This window comes from Nomia melanderi, chromosome 4, assembly GCF_051020985.1.
Source record: "Nomia melanderi isolate GNS246 chromosome 4, iyNomMela1, whole genome shotgun sequence".
NCBI lineage: Eukaryota > Metazoa > Arthropoda > Insecta > Hymenoptera > Halictidae > Nomia > Nomia melanderi.
In genome coordinates, this window is record NC_135002.1 from 7,159,042 (window position 1) to 7,176,994 (window position 17,953).

Here is a 17,953-nt window from a genome sequence, read left to right on the forward strand (position 1 = left end):
TCCCGCGCGGGCTGTATCTACGACGGCCGGCATAAATCGTCGAGCGTGTCGACTCGCTGCGCCACGACCCTCGCGACGCCTGGAATCGCAGTCGACGGTAAAGTTCATGATGAAAGTCGGACAGTATCGATTCTGAGAGATGATAATTGGTACTTTTGTGCTCTGGCTGCATACTCGGAACGTTTAATCTCGAATTCATTTGGAAATTTCTGTACCCTTCGCGATGGGAAACTTGAAGCTGAAATTTGAAATGTAAGATTAATCGTTAATGCTCCTATTTGTAGACGTACTTGTATCTCTGGGAGTAGTGTAGAAGGAAATTACTAATGTACAACTACTGTTGCTTCCAGCATCTATCGCAAACAACAAAGTTTCTCGCGACCAAGTTGTCTAAGTAATTAATATTATATTTATTTTTCGAACTATCTACCTACATTCTATCTATTTGTATATTTTTCAATTTTTCTATCTATCCTTCTATTTTTCTGTCTTTCTATTGATCTATTTATTTTCCTATTTATCTAACTATTTATCTAACATCTATTCAATATTCTCCAACATCCCAATCAACCTCCGACAAACAAACGAAAAATCCGCACAAACTGCAAGCAAGAAATAATCAAACTACATGAAAATAAAATAATCCGACAACGGAGCCTCTTGACCGATTTTATCCGGGCGATCTACCGTCGAGCGAATCCTACGCTCCGTTATCCTGGGGGCCGGGCGAAAAAGCCACCGAAAGAACTTCCTCGTGCACAATGGACGCGATTTTTCGGGAAACTTCGCCGGCGACGATGCACGTAAGTCGAGGGAAATAGTTTCAGTCCGTTTGTCCGGCTGAAAGGTATGCAGGGCTGAAAGCCAAGTTGGACCCGGGGAGGATTCGTTCGCTGTTAACTCACGGAAATGATCCGGAAGATCGGAGTGGCCCGCGCGCCGCCGCGTCCCGAATCTGGAAGAACCGTTTCTGCGGCTGTCGTTATGCGGAAAGAACTCGTCGAACTTTCCATTCCCCCGGAACGGAAACGTTTTCTGTTACGAAAATCTCTGCCGCGCTTAAAATGCCCTCGTAAACAGGCTAATCGAGTAGACTGGATGAGGATAGGGGGTGGCAAGGGGGCAGCAAGTGTATTCTGGATACCTGCTTCCTGCCGAGCATCACAATCGACGATTGTTACGCCACTCGACGCGCAAACTTTCCGTACTTTTCGGTCGCGACCAAGAACATTCGGCGAACCGTGGTGAAATAATGAGAGCAGAGGAATCGGGCCACTTCCGGGATCGGTCGAATGGCTCTGGTTCTAGAGAATTTTGGCGGACCCCGGTTATGAATGAGTCCATTCCCATCGGGAACAAGAAACGATGCTTGGAGTATGTAATAAATGTAATTCATGCTTGGGGGCTGGTTCGTAATAATTCATATGTAGAAGAACTTTCATTGTTACAGTTACTCTTGCTCCTTTATAGCGGAGTGCAATGAGAATTTATTTTGCGAGAAGATTAAAAGATTATTGGAATCAGGTGATCCCGACAATAGTACAAGGACAAAGGGTAACCAAGCTATGGAAATAAAGACGTATACAATAATGAATTCCACGTTCGCGTTCCACAAATCAAACTTCGACGAAACGAACTTTCGCCGCTCGCCCCCCGCGACCCGTGGAACAACGCGCGCCCGTTCCCTTTCTTCGAATCACAATTTCTTCGCGAGAAGGTAACTCGAATCGAGCGCATTAAAAATGTAAAGGGTTAGTCTCCCCGTGAATAATTCCGCATTCTCCCCCGTTTCCCGTCGACAATGCCGCGGCGAAGACATTGCTCGCGAGCACCGCGGGCAGAACCGAACGCGTTCAGCACAATTAAAAGAAACGAGAAAATAAAAGCGTTGCCTGCAACGGTTGCGTTGTGCCAGCGTAACGAACGGCGCGCGTGCATACCTTCGTATCCAGGCAATGTAATTTTTCAGTGTAACAGAATCCCATTCCGCATTCTTATTTCAATGGCATTGTTCCTCGGTGACACATTGTTTCGCTCAACCCTGCCCCTCCGCCCCCGTTCCGCCCCCGTGGCAACCGCGAAACCCGAAGCCGATTGTATAAAATAACATAAAATGTGTGTCGCCTCGCATCGAACGAACAATCCGCCGACAAACGTCCATTGTCTCGGCCGACATTATGACGCGTTTGTCGCGGCGCCTCGCGTTCCCGCATTTCACCCCCCGGTTCAGCGATACTACCCTTCCGTCTTACCGCGCCCATTGCCCGACCCCCTAAGATCCATTTACCGGCGGCGGAATCGGAAGAACAACGCGCCGCGTTGTCAACGGGGGCCCGACGCGAACAACGAAATCCACCGGCGAAGAATAAGGAACACACTCGGCTGCGCGAATCGCCTAACAATCGTCTCGCGGGGAGAATTGCGTTTTCCCGCCTTTTCCGCGCGACAACGTTTGCGCCGTTCATTTTTCCGTCGGGACAATGGCTGGTACAATCGGGATACAGTTCGCTGCGCGGGAATAAATTCGAAATGGGTAGTATTAAATATTCATTGTCGGTTTTATTATTGTAATGGGATTCTTGTGGCCTGTTGTGGAGTTGCTGTGGGAATTAATGGAGGAATTTGAAAAGGAATTTTGTTGGCGTTTCATTCTATTTTTTTCTATTCGTGTATAGTAGAAGGTTTCTTAGTACCGACATTTTATTTCCCTACATTGTTTTGGAATTTATAAAAGATGTATCTGAGATAGGCTAATCCGAAACAGTCTAACGCTTATGACAGTCTTGTTGAATTAGTCGTTTTATCTGTAGTAACTTGAAACAATAACAAAGGAGAAGTGAAACCATTGCTCCGTGCAAGTACAATTCAACTTCTACCCCTTCCAGCGCGTTATACAGAAAAATACACGTAGTTTCAGTTGTCCTCGAGCCTTCCTCCGTCTCCATCCTTCCTTTCCTCGGCGGCAGCAAACGGTGAGCTTCAGGTACGGCTTAATAACCGACGGATTTACATATTTTCTGGATTTAAATGGCGCCGCCGTCGGCACCGGCGAAAACTGGCACGTGCAGAGAGAGAGGCCCCTTTTCCAGCGTTTCCTACCCGTAGGAGCGACCGGGGAGACGTGTAATTACCCATTATCCTGCTCCTCCACGAGCATCGTTCCCCGCCACTTGTTCCTAGGAGGGAAACCTCTGGCTCTAAGCTCGTCCGACGCCTTTTTCGACCGCCCCTCGCGTTTCCATCGTGACATGCTCTTTGTCCACGTCATAGTTCTCTCGAGAATTTTCGGCGGCCCCCTAATTATCCGTTCGCTGTTCTGTTTTTAGTCTGTTTCCTCAATTTTTCCACCGCGGCACGAGCGAAAGGGGCGGGACAATTCCGACGACCGGAACTTATTTCACTCTTTTTCGGACGCGCAGGGGTTGAAGAGGGAAATTCATCATCGCGGGATTATTTTGGCTTCTTATTTAGTTTAATTGCGTAAGTGGGGTGGGTTATTTCTGTGACTGAGAGGAGAATCGAGTTGTGATACCGTAGGGGTGCGATATTCTTGTCATATTCTGTTTATCCAATTGAATGTTCTCAGTTGGCTTATGAAGAATTTAATGGAGTTCGTGGAATCATACAGAATTATGGAGTTAAAGAATTGTACAAGCAGAGGATTCAGAAAGTAAGGAACTTCGGAGTTAGGTAATTTGGGAATTAGAATTATGAAACTATCAAATTCTAAAGCTGTAGAATTCTAGACTCATACAAGCGTCAAATTATGAAATTGTAGAATTACAAAACGATCAAATCACCGAGAGGAACAATTACAAAGCCAGCAGACTACGAAATCGCTGAATTACAGAATTATCGAATGCCAAGCCTAAAAAATTATAAAATCACAGGACAATCGAACCATGGAATGATGAAGTCGCGTAAAACTTAACTTCAGAAACCCTCTACAAAATCCCCACAAAGCACTACATTTCCTTCAACCGCGCCAAGTGCCCGAAATACACGCTCGTCAAAAGCTCGATACGAGTCACGCTGAGTTCCGAACGATTCTATTAACGGCCGGGCACACTGGAAACCGAGCCATTAACGCCGACCAGAATCGCATTGTCCGCGCCGGCACACCGAACGCGGCCCGAATGGGGGCGCACAAACGCGAAATCAGTCCGGCGTCCCTTAAAATTCCGCGCGCGGGGCGCGGTGGTGCACCTTGCACGGGGCGCTGGGGGTGAAACCGTCGAACGGAAAAGAGACAGCCGACAAGGGTGGCGCGGACGATAGACGGGCCCCGGATCGAATCTGCATGCCAAAACCACGTCTCTCCCCCTGGATGCCGGCAATACCGAGGCCGATCCGCATAACGCGACGGGTTTCTCTCCTTTTGCTCCGGCGCACTCATGCGAGCGTCGCGTGCAAGGGATGAAGTTTGTCGCGTGCTGGATAGAGAATAATTCCATTCAGCGAATTTTCCGACTGACCGACTACTGGCTCGCTGTGGGGACCGCGGAAACCGTCCCTGCGATCTGCGGCCGGGAAAGTCTATGGAAAATTCGGGCGATACGGGTTCCACCGTGGACTAGTCTCGAGGCATGTTTCTTGAGATTTTAAGCTTCTTACAGTGTGAAATGCAGTGTTGGTTAATTTGTGTTCCGATTTGATAACGAGAGTTCGTGGTTTATCGAGATGTTTTAAGTTTATCGTTTTTCGGTATGTTCGACTGATTCACCTTGCGGTAGATTATTCGAAGGTAGTGATATTAATAATAGTAATAATCTGCGATAATATATTAATTTAGTGAAGAGTATGTAGTATTTTAGTGAATGTAATAAGAGTATCTAAGAAATTAATAAGTGTCGATAAATATAAAGAAATCTCTACGATTCCGATGAAGGAACTAACACCAGATCAACTTGCAAAAAATCACGATTGAACTATAGGGAACACACCGATCTCGATCACCCGACCGATCGCCAACCCTATAGTCCAGGGATCGAAACAAAAGGGCTCGAAAACGGAGTCAGCCCGGTGTATATTCGCTACAAAAAAAGCGGGGAAAGAAAGAAACGAGGAAAGAAAGAGGCGAAAGAAAGGAGGGAAAGGACGTCGAGGTGGGAGGCGGCGGGAGGGGAATAGGGAAGGAAACAAACTCAGAGAGCTATTCAGGCCCGGTTTATTCTCGTTCGTCTCGGCGGACGGCATAATGCTCCGTGTTCCGCGTTTTCTTGCGAGGCGCGGCCATTATGAGCTCGCGAAACAAAGAAAGAGCATATCTATTATGCTGGCCGAGTTGCCGCCGCGACGCCGCCGCTAGGATTAATCCGTTCTCTGTCGTTGTATAATGCGGGACGCGAGCGTCGCTCGGAGTACCCGCGTATACCCGATACACCTTGGCGAATAACCGTGCGTATTGTTGCTACATAGATGCTGTTCCGATTGCGATGGTCCTATCGCTGAAATCATCGATATGAACAATTTAATCCTTTGCACTGGGTAGACAGGCGTTTCGAACATATTTGGAAATATTCCACGCTTTCCGATAGGGCACAGTAGATATTATGAAATACAAGGTAACGAGATATACGTAGATTAAGGGAAAAGTTTGTTTTCGATATATCATGTATCGATGGATTATACGAAGCTTGATATTAAATAATGAACATTCGAATTTTGCGTGTAGTAAATCAAGTGTGCGAGAAGGTAAAGTAATTTTAGACTTTTGGTTTATTAATCCCTTGGTTACGATCTTATTTTTTACTTACTTGGTGCATCGAGATGAACATAGAGTATTGTAACATGATGTTTATTTGCGCAAAGTATGTGGATTAATATTAAACGTTCCTTTTGAGCGTGAAACTGCTTGCGTTTTGCTATAACAGATGCATTTCTAACTGAAATATGCTCAGGAAGCTATTTTTTAATCAACCTGTATAGTATCAGGCATCACAGGCGGGAATGTTTTTATTAGACTGATGAATTCAGGCGTTTATAGCCGGACTGGAGATTTATGTATTCGTGGCGTATAAAATTTCCTAATCTTCGGTGCAGACGGAAGCTCGATAAATTTGAATAAGCTTCTGAATGTATTTCGAGCCTAATAAAATCTGTAATAGAGGTTACAGCTTTCTCCTTGACTCCACTTTCTGTGCATTAGTCTATAATAATCTGTATTTGCATACAGATACGTGGTCTATTTATGGTTTGTAACTCCGTCGAAATACATCTTTATTTACATCGTCGGAAACAGTTTGAAATGTTAACAGAAACATCTTGGCTGTACAAATTACAGAATTCAAAAATGTCACCGTCAACGATTTAAACGGATTATAATGATAATCTTTTTTAATCGAAAATTCTGATCTCTATCCCCGCCCCGAGTTTATACGTCAACGAGCACGTGCGCGATCACGGATCGAAATCTCTTTGCCCACGTCACGCCGGTAAACGATGTTTTTCCGGAGCACCGGTCGCAAGAAGCACCGTCTTCCTCCTATAGGGTTTGAAACAACCGGATTGGTCATTAATTATATTGACATGCCGTGAACCTTTTTTCACCCGTGTCCGATTTACTGGAACCGGAGCCCCGGGTACCGCAGATTCATTCAGACACGACGCTTCCTATCGCTTCGGCGACTTGACAAATTATGGTGGACTGAATGACGCAACCGAAGATGACAAGTCTTTCTAATCTTCCCTAATATTTAGGTCCTATCCGAACGAGTATATAGAATACACCCTCTATAGGCACAGTCCTTTTAAAACTATCTGGTATCTATTCTGTTTTGTTTACTAAAGAATAACTAATAACCTGAATAATTTATATTTTCCAAAATTAATCCCACAAACTTTGGCCTTAGAATGTTAATTTAGACTTGACTATGAAAAATCAAGTCCTTCTCATATTTACAGAACTGAAAACAATGAAACCCCGTTCCGTTCTAATACACCAACAAAGAAAGTCAGAAACGCCTGGAAATCCACCCTGGAAAGAATCTCAAAATCCCTTAACCGCCGGGTACCGAAAACACCAGCACAATCTGCCCCCCGTCCCCGCGTTAGCAGCTGATTCGAAAAACTCCAGGAATACAGGCCGACGTCGGTAAAATTCGAACACCAGTTACGCCTCCGAAAAGAACGCAACCCACCCTTTCCGCCTGCACACCGCGTTGAAACTCGGCGCTCTCTAGGGTTGCAGACGCAACTCGGGGTGGCTCGAGGAAGACAGCAGCAATGGAAGACACCGACGGCGAGCAAGCCGGAACGACGGAAAACGAGAAAGACAGACGGTGGTAACAGTGTTCGAAGGCAGAAAGAGGGTGGCGCAGGGTGTGGAAAGGGAGGGAAAAGGAGGGTCTGTTTGCAGGGTGAGTTGATACAACATTAACAACAAGTCGTTAGAGAGATGAGGTACACTCGGTGGGGTTGCTGCATCGGTTTGCCGGGTGGCTGTGAGAGAGCCAGCGAACGAGGGGTGGTGGAGGGGGCGGGGACCGGCGGCGCTGTAGTCGTCGGACGCTCGGTGGGAGAGGATGGTTCTTCTGGCAGAGGCGCTGCTGGGAGCGAGTGGGTGGCGGTAGCGGAGGGGAGCAAGAAGGTGGAGTGAAGGTGGAGGTGGAAGAGAGAGTGGCACAATGGTCGTCATGGCAACACCGTACGGTTTCGAAACGCTGGTGGAAAGAGTGCGAGAGAGACGGACCGACGGAAAGACTGAGAGGAAGGGCGAGAGGGAGCGAGAAAGGCGCCCGTAGGTGTAGGTGAAGAAGGTAGAAGGAGAAGGACAAATTAGTGGAGTGGGAGAGAGAAGGAGAAAGAGGGAACTCTGGCTCCGACTCAGGGACTCTATTTCCATAATCTGCCGCTTTGTCGATTCTGAATTATGCGACTACGCTCCTCCTCCTCCTCCTCCTACTTCTTCTTCTTCTTCCTCCTCCTCCGCCGGCGTCGTTCCTCCCCCTCGCCCGACGACTTCTTCCAACGAACCTTCTCTCTCCGCGCCTAACCTGTACTCCACCTTCTTCGCGTATAGTGTGCATTTATATGTGTGCATGTACGTATGTGTATGTATACGTATATACATATATGTGTGTGTTTGTATGTATACCATAGACGATATAACGTATACAGGGGAAGGCAGTGTCGTAGCCGCCCCTGAACCGAGTATCCGATTATTTGCTTGAAATCGATTTCACGTGTTCGCCTGCTCGCCTTTGCATTTGTACAAACGCGCGCCCGTACAACGAACCACCGACGCCGCTTTGTGCAATGTCACGGGGTGGCCCGGTCTTCTTCTTCCCCGTTCCCCTACCGCCGCGCCGTTTCGCCGTGCCCGTGGAAACGGCGTCGCGACGCGACACGACGCGTCGTGTTCGCAGCGAGTACCGCCGAACCGCGCATTGTCGAGGCTTTTGTCGACCGCGTTGTCGACGAGTCGCCTGGGACGCGGTGGACTGATCTCTGATTAGGAGACCGTGGATTTTATGAGTTTACGATGTATGCAGTGTGGCAGACTGGAAATTGGAGGAACGTTTGCGAGAATCTGGGAATGCCATTGCTGTGTTTTCTATTCGTTATCCCTTTGCACCCGGAAGCTTTTCACTGGGAACATTCGACACTTTCCGATGAGATACAGACGACACTATTCGAAACGAACTAATGAGAGAACATACGTAAATTAAGGAACAAAGCTGTTTTATACAAATATTTCACATATTGATGCATTATACAAAACTTAATATTAAATAAAACATTTTGTAATTTTGTTATATCATATTAAATGGTGAATGAGAGTCACCTCTCGAGTGGAAAGGGTTAATATATCTTCTATTAACCGTTAGTGGCAAGTTATAAAGCTCAATTAGTGCCTGAGAATTACTTAACTATTAAAGTAACAGGAATTACAATCCTATTCAACCAATCACCTTGAGTAACATTCTTAAGCTTTCTTTCTGTATGAGACAATCATTGATAAGTCCATCAATAATCATCTCATAGTTAAAGCGGTAATACTCTTAAGCAAGGAAATTAGTTTCCGGTCAACTCTTGTTCTTCTAGATGAAGGAAATTTTTATTTCGCGTGAAGCAATCCGCTGTCGACTGATTAGGAATCACGAGGGTCGCCCGACTCTCCCTCTCCGTCTCCCTCTTCCTCGACTTCGCGTTCCTTCTGGAGCGCGAGATTCACCGGTGCTCCGAGTAACGAGACCGCAGGCTTGATTTCTGAGCCGCTTTTCTTCCGCTCGACTCCCCAGGGATATGGTTGTTACCGCGCCCCAGACCCGACGACTTCGCGCAGAAGGGGTCGCAGCTTATGCTCGTTTGATGGGCCGGGACTGATCATTTTAACGCGGCCTGTTTTGTTGGAGGAAATAATAATCGGGAAGTTGGGAAAGATGCGATTTGAGGGTGGAAGTTGGAGGTGTTTAGTAGATACTTTTGTTCGGTGCATTCAGATGGCTGGGGAGCTTCTTGAATTGTTTGCTAACTTTAGTAGTGCGTGCGGAATGTTAATGAAATCGTATAGATTTATTTCAACGAAGTGTCCTTGGAATGATAATTTAATCAGTCTCTGCACTGTTCTTACTCTAAATGTAAGTGAATTAGATTTGGTTGAAGCTTCATTTTGGAGCAATATGAATTCACAATATTGTCTGTCTAGTACTCGCTCATTCTACCTGTCGCAAACACTGGCGATCGGGTTTTGAAGCCTTGCGCAGTTCGATTTCTGTAACTTCTCTGCTGTTAATTTTAACAGTATATAATACAGAAGTCTAGTTTCATATTTCTAAAATTCAGAATGACAAGTATATCAATTGAACTTCGAAATTTCGGAACAATCAACGTTCAAAGTTAGCTCAAGCCAGACCTGAATTGCAGGAAACCTCGTCGCAAAGAAGAGACGTTTAATAAAATGCACATCTTCTGGACTCTTGTCGCGAGTCTGTGTACGTGGACGTTTCATGTCGAAGTTCATAGCGGTTTGACAGTTTTTATCGGACCGGCTCGGACCAGCCGGTACACGAGCAACGGCGTGTGCTCTCGAGTTCCGGTTCGTCGGGCAACTTTGCCACGCGTATCCTCCTTCCTTCTACTCTTCCCTCCCTCTTCGGACCCTCTCGCGCGAGTCCTCTCATAAACACTCGATCTCCATTAAACCGACTCTTTTCAAGGGAGTGACCGGCTACCGATACTCGACTATCGTAACATCCGACTCGAGCTCTCTGTTTATTCTCCCGTTCGCCGTGAACTGCGGCCGAATTCCCTTGAAGAGGGAAAGTGGCGAAATTCCATCAGACGTGACCGATAATGGACGAATTCCTTTGCAATTAGACGGCTACAGTCACAGAAAAACATCCCCTATAATATTCTATCTTTAATGTTACAGTTTACCTTTCCAGATCTGTTGAAATGGAAGAGTCCAGAGTTAAATAATGGAGCTCTTATATTAAGTACTTAGTAAATTTACAATTGTTCTATAGTATCATCGATAGTTCAATATTCAAAATTGAAATGGAAGAGTGAAGAGTTAAATAATGGAGCTCTGGATAGCAATTATATTAAACGCTCAGTAAATTTACAATTGTTCTATAACATTATCGATAGTTCAATGATAATATCATTAACATGTCACTTCAATATTATGGATAATTCAACAATAACACCTCCGTGACTATCATCGCAACAAAACCCATCCTCCTGATCAAGAACCCCACGTTCCCTACCAAGTGAACAAATTTTCCAAATCCAACAGGATCGCTAACATCCACTTTCACAATAATTACCAGACCATCGTTAATTCGTTCCGTTGAATCGCGTCGCGCAAACCGCGCGCCTCCCCCGTCCACGGTTCCTGTTAGCCCCGGTGGACTAATTAATTCGAGGGGTGGAAAAAAAGGCGACGGCGAGGGTTGCCCCCAAGAAAGAGCATTATCGAGCCGGGGACAGGGCTCGATGGAAAATAGTTGGTTCAAGGGGGGACACTTTCGATCACCAGTTAAATTTCCAGCATCGGCCCATTGTTCGTCCTCCATTGTCCTAGTATCTCGAGGGCGGCGCTTCCCTTTGTCTCCACCCTTTGTACCTTTCGGCGGCCGGATCTCTCGCCTCTTCGCGCGGGCGCGAGACGACCGCGGCGGAGAACAGAGATAGAGAAAAAGAGGGAGAGAGAGGGAGGAAAGGAGAGTGAGTGATAAACGGAAAGGGTGCGAGAGGAGGGTGAGAAATCGAATGAAAAGTTATGCTCCTGTAATTCTTCCTATCCTTTGTTCCGCCGCGAGTCTCGGCCTCGGTATTACTCCCCAGAAACTGTTAATTGAATTGCTGGAATTTTTTGCTTGGGCCTGCCACCATTGTGGTTTTCCATTGGGCTTTGTCTCTTAACGTTGAAGAGTGGGTATTAGAACTGTCGCGGAGAGTTTTAGCTCCGAGATCGAGCTAATTTGTTTATAGCGGAGTATGGAAGAATCGAATTCCATCGGAGAAAATAGAAACAACAAAAGCTAATTTCCTTTTAGAAGCTGACAACTAATAAAGATACTAATTCTAATTACCAACAACAGATATTGTAATCAGCGAAAATGGTACTTGTAAATACGAAAGGTAGAACTTGAAATTAAATAGTAATTATCATCGGCGAAGATAATAATCAGCAATAATACTAAATGTGATTACCCAAGAAATTATACTCATTAGAACCATTAACCATTAAAAAACCATAATGATATTACCAAAGGAAATAATTGTTATAAACTTAACTTCCAAAGCACGGTATCACCATACCAAATGACATCAATAAAAATCAAATAATATCCAAATAATACCCAAGCACAGGCGTTCGAGATCCGCCAATGTCCAGTCAAACAAATCAGCGGCTCGCTCTCCGTCGATATCCCCTTATTCACGTGCGCCGCGAAACGGTCGAACGCATCGGGAATCTTCGACTCCCGGGCATCTGCATAGCCGTGCACGAACGGCCGCATTATCAATGCAACGCAATATCCACGTACGCCCACCGGGTATCGCGTTCGCAATCTCTTCCACAAACCCTTCTCACGAGCGGAGCCGAAGCACTGTAACAGAAAGTGCTCCCGTGTGCGTCGCGTTGATACATTCGACTCCGTTCTTACATACACACACACGCGGCCCACCGTGGAAACCCGTACGCGCGCACACACACGGGCACGCGGGTCGATCTTTGGAATCGACGTAGGAGGACATTACCATATCGCTAGGTCGCCTATTGTCGAGATCCGCCGTAGGATTTGCATCGGATTCACATTCGGTCAGGAAAGTAGATCGCCGCACTTTGTTCTACGAAGACGAATAGCCCCCGGGCCCGACTGTTCCTCCCCCTTTCGGAAAGGGCGGAACCGGGGTTAGTTGGCTGCCACCGATGCCCCGAGACCCGGAGTTCCGCCGGCTCGCTCGAAGAAGAATCGCAGGATGTACCGGCTGTATTTATTTCGGATCCTTGAGTCAAGACCGAATTTTAACGGCGATAGGAACTTCGACGCTGTTGTTGCTGGGGTTCGAGGAGATGGGGATTGGAGGAATCTCGAATGTTTTTCGTTTCTATCGATGAAGAAATTTCAGCTCGATGGTCATTGTGTTTGTGGATTGTCTCTTGGAAATCAAGGGAATTACCTTTCGAATTCTTACGAGCTATTATAGAAAACTTCTAAACCTTCGTTTTGAAGGACAAAATAAATTAAATTCTTTATTTCACAAAATCAAACAATTCAGAAGACAACTGTTTTAATAAGAGATTCTCAGAACATATCGCGATAAAAACCTCAAAGACCCCAAAAAACCACGCAACATACCGAAATGAGATCGGAAGAACCTTAAAACCTTTCAGAATAAAAATCCAAATACTCGGCAAACAATACCGTCCCGACTCCTCCCCGAAAATCACCCTAAAAACAAAGCCCTCGATCCACAGGCAGCCACCTCAAGCCTCTATTTACCAACGAAACAGTCTCAGCGACACGCGTCCCCGAAACTGTCCCTAATACATAACCAAAATACTACTCAGCCCCGTTCAACCCCCGAAGCGGTCTGTTCCAGTCACCGTACAATTCCTGCACGGCGGAAACGCGTTCGGCCAGGCGAAGCCGTAGGAAATCAAACCAATGGCCGTCGTTATCTGGATATTATACAGTCACCGGTACAACGGGATCGGATCACCGGCAGCGCGAACCCTCGCCGTTCGAATATCACGACAGGATATATCTGGATGTAGCACAGCGGCGCGGGATCAAGGTGAGGGATGTCGGGCGAAGAGAAGTGGGCGGCGATGGCGGAGAAAGAGGGGGGGGGGAGCAGGGTGACGTGCAGTGGACCTGCATCGAGGAACGAAGGAAGAACGGCACGGTGTGAGTGAAAGCGTCGATGTTTGGAGTGAATGTGTGCCGGTCGGATAGAGGCAGGGAGGCACGAGGAAAGGCCGATACAATGCTGGCCTCTCCCGCGAGTCGACTTTCCTTGATACATCGCCATTGAGCCATTGTCCGCCTCCCAATGCCCGAACGAAAGACTCCGAGGACGAAAAATTCAATTCAGCTTTTAAATTATTTCCCCCCTCGCCCGCCGTTACCCTCGCGCGAGCACCCCACCACGGCGATCTCCTCCTCCTCTCTTCTCTCCCTCAGCCGCCAGCCGACCCTCACCCCGTCAGCCAGTTTCTATTCCAGAGGAGGCGAAAAAATAACGTCGGTTACGTCGCTCGTCGTCCATTCTACCGGTGGACGACGATTTTCGCCGCCCAACCCTCGGCTCTGTCCCCGCCGCTGGTAATCGTAACGAGATCCATTCGTCTCGCGGCGCGTACTGAGACGTTCCGTGGATGCCTGACGCGCGAATGGTGGTTTTTGTTTTCTTCTCTTTTTGAAGATTTTCAGGACCGGTGTTATCAGGAGCTTTAACTACGCGAGATTCGAGATAATGTCACGGAATTTGGAGATATTTGAAGAAATTAGGTTTCACTGGTGTTTTGAGGGTTGAAAGAATTGATCGGGTGGTTCGTAGTGTGGAGAGTTAAAATTGAAGTAATACGTTTTAGCTGTCGATTCTTCTTTGATAAATTTGATTTGAATCGGTACAGGTTCACTGCAGAATATTGATACATTTTTCAGCGAAATTCTCATTAACAGTTATCGAACCGCACAGTGCCGTTGTCAGGTGTCATATAATTATTCTATGGGATAGAAATATCGCGGTGACAAAAATACGAAAGTAACGCGGGATATTACAATAGCTATTCAAGCTCGGTTGGAGAATGGTTAATTGGGGTGCACGAGTTGATCCCCATTTGTGTTGGTTTAGATCGTTACAATGTATCTGTTATTCATTAAAATCCGCAATCAGATGTTGTTTTGTGAGTTTGAATGGCGGCCCGACTGAAAGCGTTTCGTTTTAATAATACAACTTTATTGCAAGGGAATTGTATAAAAGCATTAAGGGAATCAAACGAACCGTCGATACATTTGTTGCGGAAGTTCCGCTGGTAACAAGAATAACGTGTTCCAACAAACGGTAAGAATGAAACGTTACACCGTATGAAAAACCTGTAACAACAAAATGATATTCGACGAAGTTTCAAATTGCGTGTCGGATGCCTTTAAAATCTCAATTCGACCCGTCTAACAAGTAGTTTTATCCGCAATTAATGTAATCTTCTTAACAAGCCGACAAGCTTTCGCTGGATCCATTCCGAAAATTCAAATTGTCGAATTTAATCTATTTACGACCTTCCGGTTAGACGGTTCTCGCAGTCATAACGAGATTCATCCATCTCGCCGAACGTAATGAGACTTTCCGCGAGAGAAATGGCTCGGGAATACCTACTCGACGTGTATACTCGAGGGGACGGCGAAAACACGCGATCGTGCCTTGAGATTCGTCTGGCGAAACTTGCGAAAATCTTTAATTATTCCGTTACCACGTCGAACTTCGCTATTGTACGTGGAAATTCCAATTGTTCCCCTTTTCGATGTACCACTGGTCGCTCAACGCGAGGAGTATTATTGAAATTCGAAAGATCTTTTGTGGTCTAACAAGTATCCGAAATAAATGATTTAATCAAGAACTAGAGTATCCATTGTATAAATCAAATCAACTACTTGTTACCAGGAGAAGGCAAGTACTTTTGTTGACAAATTGCAATGGAAGATATCGTATGAAACAAATTTTATAAACATTGAATTAATGAATATTACATCGATAAATGTTACATTAATAAATATTACATCAACGGACATCAACAAACATTAACATCTCCAAACCACCACGGACAATCCAATTACACCAAATCACGCCCAATAAAACCCGACCACCAGACACTCCACTGAAACCCCAACAATTCATTTCGCGTTTCAAATCATCCCCCCATTCCAAGTTCATCTGTTGCAGATCTCCGGTAAGGTGACCATTGACGCCAGGCAACGTCATCCTCCTTATCCAGACGCTCCAGCTGAGTGAGCGGACAAGAAAGAGCGAGAGGGACAGCGAGATAGGAACTCTATCCGGCAGAGTAGGAGGGTTGAAGGTTTAGAGTCGGTGCAAGGGCGTCAATTGATGTGCTCGCCAGTACGAGGTACCACCGACAGGGGCGTCGGGCGCCACATTGTTTCATCACAATGTCACCCCCTTCCCGCCCTTCCCATCGCCGCCACGATTCGCAACGAGACCGCCCCCCTAGCCCCGCAACCGGTCGCCGCCGCTCCGACTGCCAGGAGATCTCTAGAGGACACTCTCCTCGCAGCCTCGTTATTTTAATCATCCCCCATTTTAAACCCGTAACACGCGGACTATACGGCAACCCCCAAACCCGGCTATAAAACGGATCCGTAGACGACGTCGTCGTCGTCATCGACGTCGCACGGTTTCAGCCTGCCCCCCCCGATGCCGTCGATGATCGGGCTGCGATCGTTAATGGCCGCTACCAGTCACCCTCTTATCGGCCTTCGGCAGGGGGTGGTTTACATAACGACCGACAATGACAATTAGAAGAAGCCACGGGGACTTACCGGTTGCTTCTTGTATGGGGAAGGTAATACGAATAGTGTCTTCTCATAATTGTGTATCTGGGTTTCAGAGAAGTCGAGGGAATCCTTGAACTGGTGATTATTGGAAAGGAAATTTGGCGAATAGAGTGTTTTCATTTTATTGTCGTTTCGAAGATTCAGGGACTGAATATTGGCCGATTTTCTAAGAAGTTGTAGTCAGATGTAGTAAAAAGTGAAGCTTTTATCGCTTTTTAATCAGTTGCAACCTATATTTAAAAGAAACATCAATGAAGATCACTGATATCCTGTCTAAATTTACAATCATTGTCGAAATATCAGCTAAGTCTAACGAATATTCCGATTCCTAAGAAATCGTCGTTCCACATTCTAAGTTAGCGTCGACCAACGGAAGCACTCGACAACGCCGTCCAACTGTACCTGCAAAATTCATATCGAAGACCGCAGAACTAACAAGAAAAGAACACTCGATTTTCCATCAGATCGAAGAAACACAGCCACTTGGCGAACGAAGGAAGCCAGGGGGGCAATGCGTCGGTAACCACGCCCGGACCAGAAGGGTCGTTCTTCGCCATCGCTGAAACTTCCTCCCTCGCCGAGTACCCGAGGCGAGGATGAGAGTTTTCGATCATGGATAGTTAACGAAACTCAATTTTTTCCAGCCCCGGAGGACTTCTCCCCACCGTGTTCCGTTCTCCGCCCGCCCAACCCTTTTTCTCTATTTCAGTTATTACTGCTTGAACGAGAACCCTCTTCGACGTCCACCGGCCCCCTTCCCCTCCCCGTCGACGTCTCCTTTCGTCGTTCCGTGTCATTCTCTCCCATCACTGGTTCCTTTTCTATCCACTGTTCTTGGTGGGTCCTGCCGAGCGCCCCGCTCCATTATGACATTATGTTCCCGGCATTGTCTACCGCTGAATGCCTGAACGTTGGCTACATTGTCGCGGCACATTGAAGCCAACCATACAACACTGCGAACGCTAACTCGTTATCGGGCTGATAGGGAGGACGGAGTGCCGCGCGCGCGTACACTCTCCCTCTCTCTCCTACCCTTTCCCACTCTCTCCGTTCCTCTTAGGGGCTGCCGCCGCCGATGTCTACTATTACCGATACTCCTGCCGCAGCCGCCTGTCCCGTAAACTTATCTTTTATATCGGAATGATCGATTGCTGTCTAACAGATGCAACCGGGCTACTTTGTCCTCCAGCGGGACGGGAAATGTTTGGCGATGTCGCGCCGAAGAGAATTAGGAGAACTCTGATGGAACTGAGAATGAAGATTGTGGTTTGGAGGAGTTAGACGGTACCAAGAATAAATAGGACATGGATTTTTGTGCGTTCGAGGCTTATTTTCCTGGTTATTTTTAGTCTAGCGAAGGCATTAAGTTTTCTTGAGCTTCGTGTATACTTTGCGTCTTCAGTGATTAGAAATATTGTTAGAATCTTATTGTTCCAGCCATTAAGGCCTTCATAGTCGGGAATGACTATCCTTTCTAAAGCTTCGCAACTGTGTTGCCCAGAGATTAATGAATAAAGAATCTTCAACTCGTATCCTCGGGTATATACTCGAAACTAAAATCAACATTCTCCGCCGAATAATCCACAAATCGCCAACGAAAGCTACCAAACTAGAATCAATAAGCCTGTAACACCCTGCCAGCAAAGAGGAAACTCCAATTTCCCAGTAATCCCGAAGAAACAGAAAACGAGAGTCTCGTAATTTCGTTCGTCGCGTCGCTCCGGACGCGCTGTTTAGGGAACCTCATCAATTTTTCACAGGACGGCCTGTACAAACGAATCACGAAGAGAACAACGCTCTGCGGAGCAACGTTCTCCATGACAAAAGAAAAGTATCCCCGTTCGATAAGCCGAGGGGCGGACGGCGGAGTCAGGCGGGCGGTCGGACGGTATAAAGAAAGGATGAAGACGGCGGAATAGAGA